Raw genomic sequence first — 17894 nt, forward strand, 5'->3', positions numbered from 1 at the left:
AACCCATTGTGGGGGTCATATCTGTCTTATTACTTGCCTCTCTGTAACTGATAAAATCTTCCCCTCCCCACATCTAGTTTGAATTTGATTTAATACCTTGTGGTGGTGGTGGTTGTTGATGGTGGTTTAGTTGCTAAGCCATGTTCAACTGTTGCAACCCCATGCACTGTAGCCTGCCAGGGTCCTCTGTCCATGAGATTCTCCAGGCAAGAATACTGGAGTGGGCTACCATTTCCTTCTCCAAATACCATATAACACAGAAGCTGACCACACTATTCCTACAGGATCCTGGAGCCCAAGTATACATATTTTGATAGCTTAATGAGATATAATTAATCAACATTAAACTGCATCTATTTAAAGTATACAGTTTGATGAGTTTTGACATACAAATATACACTCATGAAAACATCATCACATCAAGAACATATTCATCACCCCCAAAGATTTCTTCATGTCTCTTTGTAATCTAGTCTTGCGTGCATGCTGTCTCTAAGTCATGTCCGACTCTTTGAGACCCCATAGAGGGCAGCTTGCCAGGTTCCTCTGTCCATGAGATTTTCCAGGCAAGAATACTGGAGTGAGTTGTCATTTCTTTCTCTAGGGGATCGTCCCAACCCGGAGATCGAACTTGCGTACCTGCATTGACAGGCAGGTTCTTTACCGCTGAGCCACCAGGGAGGTCCAGTCCAGTCTTTCCTCCTCCCAAACCCCTGTGCCTAGGCAATTACTGATCTGCTTGCTGCCACCATGGATTAGTTGAATTTTCTAGAATTTTATATAAATGGAATCATACAGGATGTATTCTTGTCTGGCTTTTTTTCACTAAGAAAACCCTAACCCTAACACCCTTATGGATCTTTTAATTTAGAAAATAAAATTAAGAAAATGTAAACATAATATTTGATAAATATAGAAACAACAAAACATATCCCAAGAAGTGCTTTTTATGTTGGTTAAAACAGATTCTCAGTTTATTACTAGCTGGTGCATAATAGAAGCTCCAAGATGGCAAGTGTCCCTTAGTTATGTAGCAATGACTTATACTTTATTGTCTAAAGGCTTTGACAGATCTTGCATGTTCAAGCCAGTACTCAGAATGTTAATTTTGTGCGTGTGAGTCGTAGGGAGTCAGGGTAGATTGAAAAGAAGCGTGGTGGCCAGTAAGAAGACAGCAGAGCCCTACCAGGAATGGTCTAGGATGCCCCGCACCTGACTAGGCCAGTTAAGCTGGAAGGGGACGCCTCTCCTGATTGACTCAGGAGCCTAAGGCAAAATCTGAAACTGGAGCCAGGGCCTGCGTCAAGTCAAGAACCAGGGAGACAGGAACTAAGCCCAAATGGGAACCGGAACCAAAGCTGGACAAGCAGACTGCAAGCCAGGAATGGAGAGACAGCACTGGATTGATCCCAGTGATGCACTGGGGTCAAGGGTCTGCAGGGCCAGCTGACCTCCTCTTGCACTAGCAAAACAATGCCGTTGATCTAGACGAGGAATATATTCAGAGAAAGGTAATGAGTCCACCTGTGGACACACTAGGACATGTATCTAGAATATACCAAATATACTCTTAAAAATCGATTTAATTGTGGCTGCGCTGGGTCTTCGTTGCTGTGCAGGTCTTTTCTCTAGTTGCGGTGAATGGGGGCTACTCTCTAGTAATGGTGCGTGGGCTTCTCATTGCGATGGCTTGTCTTGTTGCAGAGCGCAGGCTCTGGAGCACATCGACTTCAGCAATTACGGCTCATGGGCTTAGCTGTTCCACAGCATGTGGAACCTCCCAGACCAGGGATCAAACCCATGTCCCCTGCATTGGCAGGTGAATTCTTTAACCACTGGACTACCAGAGAAACCTCAAATATACATTAAAAAAAAATTTTTTTTTTTAATCTAAGGGGCTTCCCTCATAGCTCAGTCAGTAAAGAATCTGCTTCAATGCAGGAGACCTAGGTTCGATTCCTACGTCGGGAAGATCCCCTGGAGAAAGAAATGGCAACCCACTCCAGTATTCTTGCCTGGAGAATCCAATGGACAGAGGAGCCTGGCAGGCTACAGTCTATGGGTTGCAACAGTCGGACATGACTTGGCAACTAAACCATTTTATCTAATTTTATTATTTTAATTTATTAAATTTTAATTGAAGGATAATTGTTTTACAGTATTGTGTTGATTTCTGCCAAGCATCAATATGAATCAGCCATAGATTTACCCATATCCCCTCCTGCTTGAACATCCCGCCCCTCTCCCTCCCCATTTACTTGACTTTAAATCCTTCACACCGGTCAGGATGACTAAGGAGCAAGGGGACAGTGTAGGGAACCAAGTTAGGGATTTACAACAACGGGGATCTGGGTCTGAGCTTAAGCCTCACCATGCTTATCACTTGAGCAAGTGTTAAGAAGTAGCCGCAAGAAATAGTCAAGGAAAATGAGGACTGAGAAGTCAAAGGTGGGGGAGGCCAACAGATCTCAGTGTCATCAGAGCCCAGGTAGGAGAACACTGTCAGACCTGGGAGTCCCCAGGTCAACAGAGACACTCTTATTAGGCAGGATACTTGAAGGGCTTTGAGATCATCACCCAGGAGCTGCAGGCAAAGCCAGCCCTCTCCTTCGGTGAGGTCAATGCTTTACTATACAGACGCTAAATTGCAGTGTGTTGAGAAGTGAATTAAACAGGAGCAGGAGAAGCTGTCATTATGCTCTATGGCACTAATCCAAATCATGTGTCAGGAAAAGCGAGGGTGGAGAAATGGGAGGAGCAGAAAAATGGAAAGAGGAGGAGGGGGCTACGGGCTGCCACGAAGGAGCACACAGTGGGGTCCAAGGCCATGAGAGAGAAGACAGGCGGGAGACACTCAGGTTGTGTCTAGAGAGGAGTGAGATTGGGAGAGGATTTCTGTGGGCTTTCGGGTTCAGTCAAGATTCAAAATCTTGGGTAAGAGGATCTGAGCTCAGGCCAGGCTGACTAGGACAGTTAGAGAAAGGGTTTTAAGGTGTCCCTTTGACAATTTTCTGTCTTGATGGGCAGGGCTTTGGGTTTACCCTCTCTGAGGCTGTCCCTATCAGGGGAGGGGTGCTGTGGGGAAGAGAAAAGGACCCAGGTACAAAAGGTGTCTGCTACTTCGACTTAGGGAACCCAGATTCCTAACACAAGAAGGAAGAGTCACAATATAAGTGGCCAGTGAGCATCAGGGGTGAGCTCCTTGCTTTCTTGATGGCTGTAGGGTGGGAGGTTCTCTCCTCTCTTAGAGGAGTTTCCAGCATCCTTGGCAGACAAGGAAGGAGACGGTGGGTCTGGAAGTTTCCCAGAGACCATGCATCAGGTGGCTGGTCATTTCTTCGTTAGACAGTGAGCCCGTGCAGCTGGGGAAAACCCAGGGTTTGGGATCGGCCCTACCCGGGGCCAAGTGCCAGACCCACTTGCTAACTATGTACTCATCACTTAACCTCTTTGACCTTCAACTTCCTCATCTGTAAAATAAGGATTTAACTAATTCCTGCCATGGTAAACTGTTAGGTCCAAGGAAATAATACTGGAATTATCTTTCTTTTTCTTTAAATTAAAAAAAAATTTTTTATCAAAGTTATGATGTTTAGAGTTTTAAAAATCAAAGAGAATAAACCAAAAGAATCATCCTCCTCTCTCCTCCTTTTCCTTTCCTCCCTCTTGTCCCGTCTCCTCCCTTCCCTTCCTTCCCTCTCCCCTTCTCCTCTCCGGCCCTTCCTGATCACTGTGGGGCGGGAGGTTCTGACCTCTCTTCATGGATTTTCAGGCATCAAGGAAGGAGTCATTGAGTCTGAAATCTTCCCTTGGGACTACCCTTTCTAGGTCAACTAACTCTTAGAGATGGCAACTTCCCTGGAGTGTTTCTTTCATATGCAAAGGTTCACACCTTAACTCCTCCTTTATGGAGCTCTCATTCCAGAGGGCAACCCACCTTCCGTAATCAGCCCCCGGCCGGTACAGAGAACTAGGGGTGGCCCTACACCCCAGAACCCGCTGAAGTTATCCAAAGGAGCCACCCCTACCCCTGCTGACCCTGCGTCGCCCATTAAAACCACAACAAAGGTTCTCATAGTTTCCTTTCTCCCTCTGTCTCCTGATCTACCCTGGTGCTCCCCTGTGGGGTTCTGTGTGGGGTGACACGACCCAGCTCTTGGGATCTGTGAGTATAACAAACTACCTTTTCAATGGCAGTCATCTCCCGATCTGGCGGCCTCAACACACCTGAGTAATAATAAAACCTGCATTTTATTTATTTTTTGTTTAAATAAATATTTCGCAGGTCTTAGCTGCAGCATGTGGGATCGAGTTCCCCCACCAGCGATTGAGCCCAGGCCCCTGGTACTGGGAGCATGGAGTCTTAGCCACTGGACCGCCAGAGAAGTCTCAAAACCTACATTTTAAAATATTTATGATTCCAGCTCACTGTCACTTGTGCTAACATAACTCCTGTCTTAATTCCTGATAATTTCCATTTGCATGCAAATCATCTGTCCACATCACAGTTCACCCATCACCACTTGATGGCAGGTGATCTCTGGATTGAAGGAACGCCCAGCACACACACACACACAAATCCTTACCAACAACCCCACCCCTGGACTGTAAGACTCCTCCACCCCCAACCCCACTCCAGATTGGGACACACAGTTTTGAAGGCATTAGCCAGCTGTGGCCCCCTTTGCCTGGCAAAGGAATAAAGCTATTCTTTCCCATTGATACTTCACCCCAAACTGTCTGTGCAATTCAGTTTCATAACCAGTGCACATTAAGAACCAAGGTCTTGACAATAAGTCACAGACCCTGCATGCTTTGACCCCATTATCTCTGATTCACCTGCTAGTCTTCATTTCATTCACTTCTCATTCATTAGATTGTGTCCTCTACCAAAGCCAGGCACACTTCTGTCTCAGGCCTTTTGCACTGGCTATTGTCACTCCCTGGAATATTATTCCTTCAGACACCTGCCGGGCTCATGCCCTCGCCTCCTTCAAGTCTTTGCTCAGAGGTCACCTTCTCAATGAGGCTCTTCCTGAGCATCTCCTACCATTTCTATTTCTTTCAGAGCTCTTACCTTTTTTTTTTTTTTTTTTGACCACACCACAGGGCTTGTGGGATTTCAGTTTCCAGACCAGGGATAGAACTTGAACCTTCTGCAGTGAAAGCTCAGAGTCCCGACCACTGGCGTGCATGCATGCTAAGTTGCTTCAGTCTTGTCTGACTTTTTGCAGCCCTATGAACTGTATGTAGCCCGCCTGGTTCATCTGTCCATGGAATTCTCCAGGCAAGAATACTGGAGTGGGTTGCCATGCTCTTCTCCAGGGGATCTTTCCAACCCAGGGATCCAACCTTGTCTCTTACATCTCCTGCATTGTAAGTCCAGTTCTTTACCACGAGTGCCCCCTGGGAGGCCCCCTGGGAGGCCCCCTAACCACTGGACCGCGTGGAATTTCCAAAGTTCTTACCTTCTAATGCACTATCTAGTTTATTTATTTATTATGTTTATTCCTTTATCATGTATCTGCACTCTCCCCCGACCCCTCCCGGAAATACGAAGTCAGAGATTTTTCTCTTTCCCGGCTATCTCCTCGCTTCTATTAGAAGAGGACTTTGCCTAGTATACATGCTCCATAAACATTTACTTAATGAACAGAACATTAGCCCCTGAGAGGACCCTGAGACCATCTTGTCCAACCTTCTCACTGTAACAATTATTATAAAGACAACAGAAGAAGCCGCTGCAGCAACCGCCCAGAGTTAATCACTGACTACAGAGCCGGCCCTGCGCTCTCAGCTTTTAATGCAGTTACCTCATTTAAACCTCAGGGCGACCCCTGGAGCTTGGTATCACTATAATCTCCACTTTGCCGGTAAGGAAACCGGGGTTAATGATCGAGTTCAGGTTCAGGAACTTATCTTAGATCCCCAAAGCGATAAGTGGTGGCCCTGGGCTCCCAGCCCAGGCAGCCGGCGTCCAAGTCGGCGCTCTCAGCCTCCCCGCCGGCATCCCCGCTCCCCACTCCGCACCCCCTGCCCAACCACCGCCCCCTGCATTGTTCCGATCGATCACGTGCAAAACGTCCCCTAATGAGAAAACTGCTTCACACGTGGGAGGGTCCAGGAACCTGTTAGTGCAGGGATGCTCTTAAGCACCTTGAATTTGTTGGGGTTGATGGCTGGGGAGAGGGAAGGGGAGGGGAGGGGCCCGACGGATGGGCGCGGTGGGGGCTGAGTGCTGCCTCCACGCCTGTGCCTTCTCCGCTCTAATGCACTTGGTGGAAGCCAGACAGCCCCAGGAGAGCCTTAATGGACCCGCAGAGTCACAACTTCAGCTGAAACACCGGACTAATAATGGAGGAGGCAAGGTCATTAAGGACCAGAGCAGGGAGATGGACGCACTGTGATTGGCTTCTAAGGATCCAAGCCCATTCCGGCCAATCCTCGGCTCCTGTCTCTCTGCCCACAGCTTCTCTCTTCTCTGTGTCAGGGTCCCGGTGTCTGCTGAGACCCTAATCCATCTATACGTCTGGTTTCTCACCTGCCAGGAGTCCGCCTCACCTGGGTTCCTTTTCCCCCAGCCTGCATCCTAGCTGACCCCAGGTATTGGAATTTGGGTGTGGCCCTTGGGCAGGGTTCACCTAAGGGCAGGAGCAAGTTCACTTAAGAAAAGCTTCCCTGTGATTCTAAGATGCTACTGTCTCTTCTGTGTCCCCTGAGAGCCATCGCTGTGGAGTTCGGCTCTTTGTTTTATCCCTTCCTTCCTTCGTCCAGTACATTGGTATTAAGAATTTACTATGTGTCAGACATTAGCCCAGGCACGATATCAAAGATGTATTAGATAATTCACAGAGGTAGTATAACAGATGCAGGCAATTTTAGAATAGAATCAAAGCATGTGAGCCCGGGAGAGTACCCAGGTGGGAACGAAAGCCTCTGGGTTTGAGCCCTGGGTAACTCAGGAGTTTCTCTCTCCCATCCCTCCTGTCCTGCCTCCACGAGGCCCTCAGCCTTTCTCATATGGACTCTACAGCAGCCTCCCCGCAGCTTTATTAAAAAAGCTGTTTTTCATTGTGGTTAAAATATAGTAACATAAAGTGTATCCTTTTCACCATTTTTAAGGTATACAATTCAGTGATGTCAAGTACATTTGCAATGTCGCACAACCACCACCTCTATCCATTGCCAGAACTTTTCTATCAAGTCAAACAGAAACTCCGAATCCACTGAATAATAACTTACCACCCTCCTTCCTGGTCCCCAATAACCTCTACGCTTCTTTCCATCTCTATGAATTTGCCTCTTCTGGGTGCCTCATATAAGTGGGCCCATACAATATTTATCCTTTTGTATCTGGCTTCTTTCCTTTGGCATAATGTTCTCAAGGTTCGCTCATGTAGCATGGAGCAGCTTGTGTTCCTTTTAAGGCTGAATAATATTCTATTGTATATATACTTCACATCTGGGGTATCCATTCATTGGTTGATGGCCATCTGGGTCATTTCCACCTTTTGGCCATTGTGAAAGATGTTGTTATGAACATGGATACGTCCCTGCTTTTGATGGTGTTCCCAGTCTGTTCTTCATACAAATGTCGGACACACTTTCCTAAAAAAACAGATTTGATTCATTTCAACATTCTTGATCTATAAAGGTGTCTGTTTCTCAGACTCTCCTTTGAACCAGCCGTTTCCTGGTTCCCTCATGATGCGTAAAATAAAATCTTTACCAAGTGTTCTTTTTCATGTCTGTATGAAGTCATGATTTTGCCTTTTCTGAAAATGATCTCTCAATAGTATACTTTAGAGATGAGGAAAGAGGTTCAGAGGGGTTAAGAAACTTGCCCAAAGTCACCCAGCTAACAACTGGCAGAGGTGGGAATTCCGATCCCTACTGTGTTCTTTCCACTGCAGTTTGCAAAGCTCAGGACATGGCAGAGAGTAGGATTAATTCACTCTCAGGATTGAAGAAAGCTGGTGTTCACACTGGGTCTTGGCAAGCAGAGATGAGCACATGCAGAAATTTCGGGAGCTGGGAAGGGGAGGGTGTGTTTGGAGAACGCACACAGCACCACGGGGCAGGTTGCAGGGGAGCTGAAGGCATGGGTTATTGAATTCAGACTCTGCCACTTGAGCTACTAATAAATTTTTGGAGCCCGTTGTTGTTCAGTTGCTAAGTCAGGTCCAGCTCTTTGTGACCCCGTGAACTGCAGCATGCCCAGCTTCCCTGTCCTTCACCATCTCCTGGAATTTACTCAAACTCATGTCCGTTGGAGCCATAGATATTATTTTTTAATCTCTGAATTACAGGAAAAAATTTCCTAACAATGTTGTAAAGAATAAAAGCAATCATGAAAGGGATTATTATAAATGAAAAAAAAAAACCACCTAAATTAGAAATTAAAGGCCCACAACAGACTGGTTCTAAATAGGAAAAGGAGTACATCAAGGCTGTATATTGTCACTCTGCTTATTTAACTTATATGCAGAGTACATCATGAGAAACGCTGGGCTGGAAGAAGCACAAGCTGGAATCAAGATTGCCGGGAGAAATATCAATAACTTCAGATATGCAGATGACACCACCCTTATGGCAGAAAGTAAAGAGGAACTAAAAAGCCTCTTGATGAAAGTGAAAGAGGAGAGTGAAAAAGTTGGCTTAAAGCTCAACATTCAGAAAACGAAGATCATGGCATCTGGTCCCATCACTTCATGGCAAATAGATGGTGAAACAGTGGAAACTGTCAGAGTTTATTTTTTTGGGCTCCAAAATCACTGCAGATGGTGACTGCAGCCATGAAATTAAAAGATGCTTACTCCTTGGAAGGAAAGTTATGACCAACCTAGATAGCATATTCAAAAGCAGAGACATTACTTTGCTAACAAACATCCGTTTAGTCAAGGCTATGGTTTTTCCTGTGGTCATATATGGATGCAAGAGTTGGACAGTGAAGAAAGCTGAGCTCTGAAGAATTGATGCTTTTGAACTGTGGTGTTGGAGAAGACTCTTGAGAGTCCCTTGGACTGCAAGGAGATCCAACCAGTCCATTCTGAAGGAGATCAGCCCTGGGTGTTCTTTGGAAGGACTGATGCTAAAGCTGAAACTCCAGTATTTTGGCCACCTCACACGAAGAGTTGACTCATTGGAAAAGACTCTGATGCTGGGAGGGATTGGGGGCAGGATGAGAAGGGGACTACAGAGGATAAGATGGCTGGATGGCATCACTGACTCGATGGACGTGAATCTGAGTGAACTCTGGGAGTTGGTAATGGACAGGGAGGCCTGGCGTGCTGCGATTCATGGGGTCACAAAGAGTCAGACATGACTGAGCGACTGAACTGAACTGAACTAAACTGAAAGATGGAGTTCCCTTGTGGTTCAGCTGGTAAAGAATTTTCCTGCAATGCAGGAGACCTGGGTTTGATTCCTGAGTTGGGAAGATCTCCTGGAGAAGGGAAAGGCTACCCACTCCAGTATTCTGGCCTGGACAACTCCATGGACTGTATAGTCAATGGGGTTACAAAGAGTCGGACACGACTGAGCAACTTTCAGAAAGATGGAGTGACTGAGCTCAAACCACGTATAAAACTTGGGATTTTGAGATTTAAAGGTCCAGAGCTGAAGGGGTCCTGAGAAGTCTTTCTGGAAATCTCCATGGGGGCATCAACCACATGGATCTCCAGGGTCCTACATGAGCATGCTCCTTTTTAATGATGTGTTTTATTTTATTTTTGGCTGCATTGGGTCTCTGTGGCCGCACACGGGCTGTCTCTAGTTGCACAAACAGCGGGACTGTCTAGTTGCGTCGTGTGAGCTTCTCATTGCAGCGGCTTCTCTTGCTGCGGAGCACGTGTTCTAGTGGCAGGCTCAGTAGCTGTGGGCATGAGCTTACTTGCCCAGCATCATGTGGGATAATCCCAGACTAGGAATAGAATCTATGTCCCCTGCATTGGCAGGTGAATTTCTATCCCCTGTACCTCCAGGGAAGTCTGTATGCTCCTTTTTTAACCAAATGGAATTGGAGACCGAGTGACTCACTACTGACCTCCGGGGCTCAGCAGGGAAGGACAAGTGTCTCATGAGATTCCCATCAACCTGGGATGAGTCTGAGGGGCTCTGGAGAGCCAGTAACCGTGGGACAGAGCAAGAACACCAGCTCCAGGCAGTCGCTTTGGGAGCATGTCCTACCCCAGTAGCCCCAGATTTCCCTCGAGGAACCAAGAGATCTGTTTATTCCAGAGCTGTGCAGTCCTTCAGTCATATCTGACTCTTTGCGGCCCCATGGACTGCAGCACGGCAGGTTTCCCTGTCTTTCACTCTCTCCCGGAGTTTGCTCAAACTCATGTCTGCTGAGTTGGTGATGCCATCCAACCATCTTATCCTCTGTCTCCCCCTTCTCCTCCTGCCCTCAATCTTTCCCAGCACGAGGGTCTTTTCCAATGAGTCAGCTTTTTGCATCAGGTGGCCAAAGTATTGGAACTTCAGTATCAGTCCTTCTAATGAATATTCCCTTATTAGTATAGAGTAAAGGATTTTTCTGATACTCTGCTCTGAGGAACAATATTTTTCAATTCTGTAGCTGATCAGCAGGGTCATATTTTTGTAAGCAGGATGAGGAAGTGGACAAAACCACAGGACGTGGATTTGGAGGAACTGGTGTTAGCCGACAACGCCCCACTACTGGCAGAAGTGTGACCTTGACCCTACCACCTCTTGTCTCCACCTCTGCTTCCTTGAAAATGGGAATCATTTTCTTCTTCTTCACCTTGCCAGATTGAGGAATACTCTAGGTATGTTTTATAAATGATAAGGCAATAGGTACATCAGTGTTAGGTACTTGACAACTCTTATCTCAAGGCAGTGCACAAATGTCACTGTAAATAGTCAGTTCTCCACTAGACCATGAACTCCTAGGAAAGGCTTTGCCATTTTTATTTGCCATCCCTCCCCCACCCCCCAACCCAGTGTCCCCAGCATCTAGCAGAGTGTCTAGCCCAGAGTGAGTGAGAATCAGTGGCTGTGCAAAGAATGGGAAGAACCAAGGGCATCATGGACAAAGATGTTGCAACTGTGTCTCCCTTACCAAACCTGCCCATTTTTCTGCAGCCAGCCCCTGTCTTCTTCATAAAGCCGTGCACGGCTAGATCTGCAAGTGCTCACTTCATTTTAAGCATCTATTCCAGTCTTCCGATTTTATGAATGAAGAAACTGAGTCCAGGGAGATCATGTCTCCAGTCAGGCTCACACAGGTCCCTTATCTTGGGCATGCTAGTTGTTCAGTCATGTCAGACTCTCTGCGACACTATGGACCATAGCTCTCCAGGCTCCTCCGTCCATGCGATTCTCCAGACAAGAACGCTGGAGTGGGTTACGATGCCCTCCACCAGGGAGGCTTCCTGACCCAGGGGTCGAACCCACATCTCTTATGTCTCCTACGTTGGCAGGTGGGTTCTTTACCACTAGTACCACCTGGGAAGCCCCCCTTTATCTTGTATGGGGTCTTAATTACTTTGTGTGTATTTCATTGCTCCCCTCTCCCCAAGACCCTCAATCCCTGAACTTTACCCTCTGAAAATTTAACTGTCTTCCTTTTTCTCCTGTCTCTCCTCTGCCTTCCTCCTTAGCTGCCTGCATGTGATCCAGGATCTCAGGTAGATCTTCAGTAAAGACTCAGAGAATGGACTTCTCTGCAAATTGTCCCCTCGTCCAGGGAGAGGGACCAAGAGTCCTTGACAGATGGTAAGTGACGGTTGCCATCTGCTGGTAGATGGGGGGAACTACAGACAAAAGTGTGTGTGGGCGGGGGGTTCCCCTTCCTTTCTTGTATTTGGGGTTCCCTGATGGCTCAGACCCTAAAGAATCTGCCTGCAAAACTGGAGACCGCGGTTCAATCCCTGGGTCAGGAAGATCCCCTGGAAAAGGGAATGGCAGGCAACCCATTCCAGTATTCTTGCCCGGGAAATCCCATGGACAGAGGAGCCTGGCGGGCTGCAGTCCATGGGGTCGCAAAGAATCAGACACGACTGAGCAATGAACGCGATGCTTGTGGGATCAACTTAGTTCCCCCACCAGAGACTGAAGACAAGCCCTCAGTAGTGAAAGCATGGGGAGTCCTAACCCCTGACCGCCGGGAAATTCCACAAAACCCTGTCTTTCTACTAGACCCATCAACATGACCTTGGTCTTGCAGGCTTGCGTGTACATATACCACTCTTACTGGAGCCTGGGCAAAGAAGGTCTGGGAGCATTTTGGCATGGTCCACAAATGAAGCAGTTCTCCTGGGTTTCCTTACCCTACTGCTCTCCACCCGGGTGCCCTTTCCCAATAAAATCTCTTGCTTTGTCAGCACATGTGTCTCCTCGGACAAGTTTCGGGCCCTGGAAGGAGTCCCTCTTCCTGCAACAAATAGCGACTCTGGCGGGGACTCTTTTTCGCTGAGACTGACATCCTGACCACTCGGGGTACTCAGGGGCCAGCTTGCCTGCCAATGGACCAGACCCAGCGGCCGCAACTGGGACCCTTTTGTCCCTGGTCTCCTCCTGATGTGGACAACTGGCTAGAGTGCCCCGACCAGTAAGGAACAAGAGACTTTACTGACCTCTCTCCCCTTCCCTCTCTCTTTCCTCTCCTTAACCCTTCCTATCCTTCTTTGTTTTTCTAGTCCCCGGTCCTGGACGCAGGAATCTGGTTGAAGGGCCCTCAGCCTGAGCTGAGGATTGGAGACTGATCACCTCCTCTTGGCAGAGAACTCGAATTCTGGTTCTGGTCTGGTCTGATTTCTGGTAGGGCCGAGTTCCAGTCCTCCCTTCTCTGGAGGCCCAGGGAAAAGTCCCATAACGCCTGGGTATCTGTAGATGGCAGGAGACGTCTGTAACGCCACCCCTTTCGCCGCCCCCCTCCCGCCTCCACCCCCTTCTTCTTTCAACCTGGCTTCCTTTCCTCCCTTGAAATCTTTGATGTTAGTACTTGGATCTGAAGTTCTGTGTCTCTATAGGAGGTTTTCTGAGAAACTGTATTCTCATATTTAAGGACTTCCCTGGTGGTGCAGAGGTTAAAGCGTCTGCCTGCAATGTGGGAGACCTGGGTTCGATCCCTGGGTCTGGAAGATCCCCTGGAGAAGGAAATGGCAATCCACTCCAGTATTCTTGCCTGGAGAATCCCATGGACGGAGGAGCTTGGTGGGCAACAGTCCACGGGTCGCAAAGAGTCGGACACGACTGAGCGACTTCACTTTCACAAGTGTTTTTAGAAATCCTTCATTTCTGCAAAGATATTTAGACCTAACTCCTGACCTCCAGGAGCCTACAGTCTGGTAGAAATCCAAGAACATCAGTAAATATATTACAACTGTAGGGACATTGCCAGCGGTCCAGTGGTTAAGACTTCACCTTCCAGTGCAGGGGGTGCGGATTTGATTCCTGGTTGGGGAGCTAAGATCCCACAAACCTTGTGGTCAAAAAATCCAAAACATAAAACAGAAGCAATTTTGTAACAAATTCAATAAAGACTTTAAAAATGGCCTACATCAAAAAACATCTTTAGAAAAAGTTACAATTGTCAAGGAGTACCATAGAAAATGAACAAAAGATGCCAGCATCCTCCCAAGGCACAAAGGGTCTGCTAACTGTTTGGGAAGGGGCTTCTCAGGTGGCTCAGCAGTAAAGAATCTGCCTGCAATGCAGGAGACACGGGTTCGATCCCTGGGTCGGGAAGATCCCCTGGAGGAGAGCGTGGCAACTCCCTTCAGTATTCTTGCCAGGAAAATCTCATGGACAGAGGAGCCTGGTGGGCTACAGTCCATGAGATTGGGAAGAGTCAGACACAATGAAGTGAGCATACACTGTTCGGGGGCATGGAGCAAAATCACCAAGAGCTCATGGAAAACCTCAATGTTCTCAGCAAATGGAAGAAGCATTTTGACATTTGAGGGGATCTTGTTTGGCAGATAGAATTTTGGCAGGGAGAGCCTGGAACGGGAGAAGGGATGTTCTGGTGGAGGAAATAGCTTTCAGGAGATGGAGGAAACGACCACTTGTTGGCCTGAAGTGAGCTAGGGATTGTCTCACGATATTCAGGAAAGCACCGAGTGGCCCAGTGTGTTTGCTTAGGTAAGTCAGCTGGGAAAGTAGGCTGCAGCCTGGCCCAGTGAAGCTAACGCTGTCACTGCCCTGCGCATAAGCCCTCAGGTCTCACCTTGGTATCCCAGCCCGCCAGCATCTGCATCTCTTTGAGGGCTCTCTCTGATGGCCCACTGTGGCTTCATACACAGCAGATAGGATGTGTATGCCTCCTGGATGCCAGCGTCTATTAGCCTCTGACAGACTGGAATTGGTTTATAAACAGCCTTGCTCTCTTCCCCTTGTGTCGTGTTAACTCTGAGACACCTGCTGTTCAATCATTGCCTCCCAGAGGTCCCCAACAAGACTAAGCTCAGTTGCCCAGAGTGACAACTTGCCTAATAATACACCCTTATTCTTTGCCTTCCCTTTCCTGTCTCGCTTCCCCATTTCTTACTGGTATCTCCTCTGATCACTTCCAAAATATATTAGATACACTCAGGTTTTCTTTCCGGCTGCACTGGGTCTTTGCTGCTGTGCTCAGACGTTCTCCGGTTGCCGTGCTCGGGCTTCTCGTCGCGGTGGCTTCTCCTGTTGAAGCGCTCAGATTCTGGAGCGCAGGCTCAGCAGTTGTGGACTGGCCCAGTCGCCCCGCGGCCTCTTCCCAGACCAGGGTTCAAACTCGTGTCCCTCCCACTGCCAGGCGGATTCCTGATCACTGGACCGCCAGGGAAGTCCTACACTCAGATTTTTTTAAATCTCAAGGCCTGTTTCCAGTGAAAGTAAATCTAAAACATCATGGAAGACCTGGGATGCTAAGTTAAGAAGACGGGACTTCCAGCAGCACGTGCTTCCTTCACACTAAGTCAAAATATGTGTGTGTTAGTCACTCAGTTGTGTTCGACTTTTTGTAACCCCATGGACTGTAGCTCCCCAGGCTTGTCTGTCCATGGAATTCTCCAAGCAAGAATATTAGAGTGGGTTGCCATTCCCTTCTCCAGAGGATCTTCCCGACCCAGGGCTCAAACCCAGGTCTCCTGCATTGCAGGCAGATGCTTTACCATCTGAGCCACCAGGGAAGCCCCAAAGTCATGATATAAATGTTGGTTATTCTGACAATTCTTATCTCATGGTACAAGACAAATTGCACCATGCTTATTTGTTGGCGTGTCACTTCTCGCATGAGATCTTGAACGTTATTTGCAGATGGTGTCTTATAGACTGCCATCCTGCCGACATTTTTTCTTGTGGTGTGCGGATCTCCCAGACAGTCTGCTCCTAGCTGGTACATATTGCTATGTGTGTGAGTGTGTGCTAAGTCACTTCAGTTGTGTCTGACTCTTTGCAATCTCATGGACTGTAGCCCGCCAGGCTCCTCTGTCTGTGGAATTCTCCGGGCAAGCCTACTGGAGTGGGTAGCTCTTTGCTTCTCTAGTGGATCTTCCCAACCCAGGGACTGAATCCAGGTCTCCTGTATTGCAGGCGGATTCTGAGCCACCAGGGAAGCCCAAGCCTTATGGAATGCGCATTTTTACATCTACTGTGACTCACACATTTCCAAGATCCTTCTTTTACCTTTTCCTTTCTGTTTAAACAACTTCCTTTAGCCATTTTTTTAAGGCCAAGCCAAGACTTTCATCCCCACCCAGGTAATTAGATATCACTCCCTACTATAAATGGATTACATGTACCAGTCAAAAGACAAAGATTGGGCAGAATAAAATTTTTTTTTTTTGCTGCACCACGTGGTTTTCCAGATCTTAGCACTCGGACCATACATTGAACCTAGCCCATGGCGATGAAAGCACTGAGTCCAGGGAACTCCCGAGAATAGATGTTTGTTTAATAACCAAAATATATACTGTCTATAGGAAATTCAATTCAAATGTAATAATACTGGCATGTTAAAAGTAAAGGGATGGGGAAAAGATATAGCATGCAAATATTAATCAAAAGATAGCAGCCAGGCCTATAAAATCAGTGCAGATGGTGACTGCAGCCATGAAATTAAAAGACACTTACTCCTTGGAAGAAAAGTTATGACCAACCTAGATAGCATATTCAAAAGCAGAGACATTACTTTGCTGACTAAGGTCCGTCTGGTCAAGGCTATGGTTTTTCCAGTAGTCATGTATGGATGTGAGAGTTGGACTGTGAAGAAGGCTGAGCGCCGAAGAATTGATGCTTTTGAACTGTGGTGTTGGAGAAGACTCTTGAGAGTCCCTTGGACTGCAAGGAGATCCAACCAGTCCATTCTGAAGGAGATCAGCCCTGGGATTTCTTTGGAAGGAATGATGCTCAAGCTGAAACTCCAGTACTTTGGCCACCTCGTGCGAAGAGATGACTCATTGGAAAAGACTCTGATGCTGGGAGGGATTAGGGGCAGGAGGAGAAGGGGACCAGAGAGGATGAGATGGCTGGATGGCATCACGGACTCGATGGACGCGAGTCTGAGTGAACTCCGGGAGATGGTGATGGACAGGGAGGCCTGGCGTGCTGCGATTCGTGGGGTTGCAAAGAGTCGGACACGACTGAGTGACTGAACTGAACTGAACTATATTTGACATCAGATAAAGTAGACTTCAGGGCGGAAAAATTACCAGGGACAGAGAGCAGCATTATATGATAATGAAGAAGCCAATCCACCAAGAAGGTGTAGCAGTCCTAAACAGCAGTTCTGCAAAATGTATGTACCAAGTAACAGAGCTGCCAAACATATGAAGCAAAAACTGATAGGAATGACTGGAGAAATAGACAAATCCACCCCTGTCTCAAAAACCGATAGAACAACTATTCGGGAAATCGGCAAAGATACAGAAGAATTCAACAACACCATCAACCAGTAGGACCTAATTGATGTTTATAAGGGACTCCACCCACCAGCCATAGCAAAATCCACATTCCTTTCAAATGCCTGAGAAACATACAGCAAGGAACACTACCTATTCTGAGCCATAAAGCAAAACTCAGATGGAAGAGAATTGGGAGAAGGGGTTGCTAGGGCGGTTAGGGAGTGGACACTAACAGGGATGGGGTTTCTTTTGGCGGTGACGAAAGTATTCTGGAGTTAGCAGTGATGATAGTTGCAGTACCGTGTGAAAGTACAAAGGAATCAACGAATTGTACGCTTCTCAATGGCGAATTTTATGGTGGGTGAATTAACCTAAACTCCATCAAAATTAGATCTTTAACTCCATGAAAGAAGCTGTTAAGAAGATGAAAAGACAACTTACAGATAAAAAGTATTTGCAAGCCACATCTCTGACAAAGGCCTCATATCTGGTGGCTCAACAGTGAAAAAACAAACACTCTAGTTAGAAAGTAGAGAAAAAACATGAGAGATAGTTCACCAAAGAGGATATGCGGATGGCAGATAGGCACGTGAAAAGATATTGCAGTGATATCCACATCACATAGCTGACCCCAGTAAGATGCCTTGGCTTCCCACGTGGTGCAGTGGTAAAGAATCAGCTTGCTAAGGCAGGAGACACAAGCGACGCGGGTTTGATCCCTGGATTGGGAAGATCCCCTGGAGGAGGAAATGTCAACTCACTCTAATATTGTGCTAAGTGGCTTTAGTCGTGTCTGACTCTTTGTAACCGCATGCACCATAGCCCACCAGGCTCCTTTGTCCATGGAATTCTCCAGGCAAGAATACTGGAGTGGATTGCCATGCCCTCCTCCAGGGGATCTTCCCTGCCCAGGGATTGAACTCTGTTCTCCTGCATTGCAGGCAGGTTCTTTACCCTTTGAGCCACCAGGGAAGCCCCTCACTCTAATATTATTTCCTAGAAAATTCCATGGACAGAGGAGACTGGCAAGCTACAGTCCATGGG

At 47.3% G+C, this 17894-nt stretch overlaps 1 long non-coding RNA gene across 2 annotated transcripts in view; it reads left to right on the forward strand.

Moving 5' to 3' along the window:
* Positions 1-17894, forward strand: part of LOC138429493 (uncharacterized) — a 46847-nt gene that overhangs the window by 3085 nt on the left and 25868 nt on the right. For both annotated transcript variants that reach the window (XR_011252818.1, XR_011252819.1), the window contains exon 2: positions 11625-11739. This is a non-coding gene — a long non-coding RNA (uncharacterized lncRNA). The remainder of the gene's footprint in view (positions 1-11624; positions 11740-17894) is intronic.

The sequence above is a fragment of the Ovis canadensis genome, chromosome 24 (assembly GCF_042477335.2).
Source record: "Ovis canadensis isolate MfBH-ARS-UI-01 breed Bighorn chromosome 24, ARS-UI_OviCan_v2, whole genome shotgun sequence".
Taxonomy (NCBI): domain Eukaryota; kingdom Metazoa; phylum Chordata; class Mammalia; order Artiodactyla; family Bovidae; genus Ovis; species Ovis canadensis.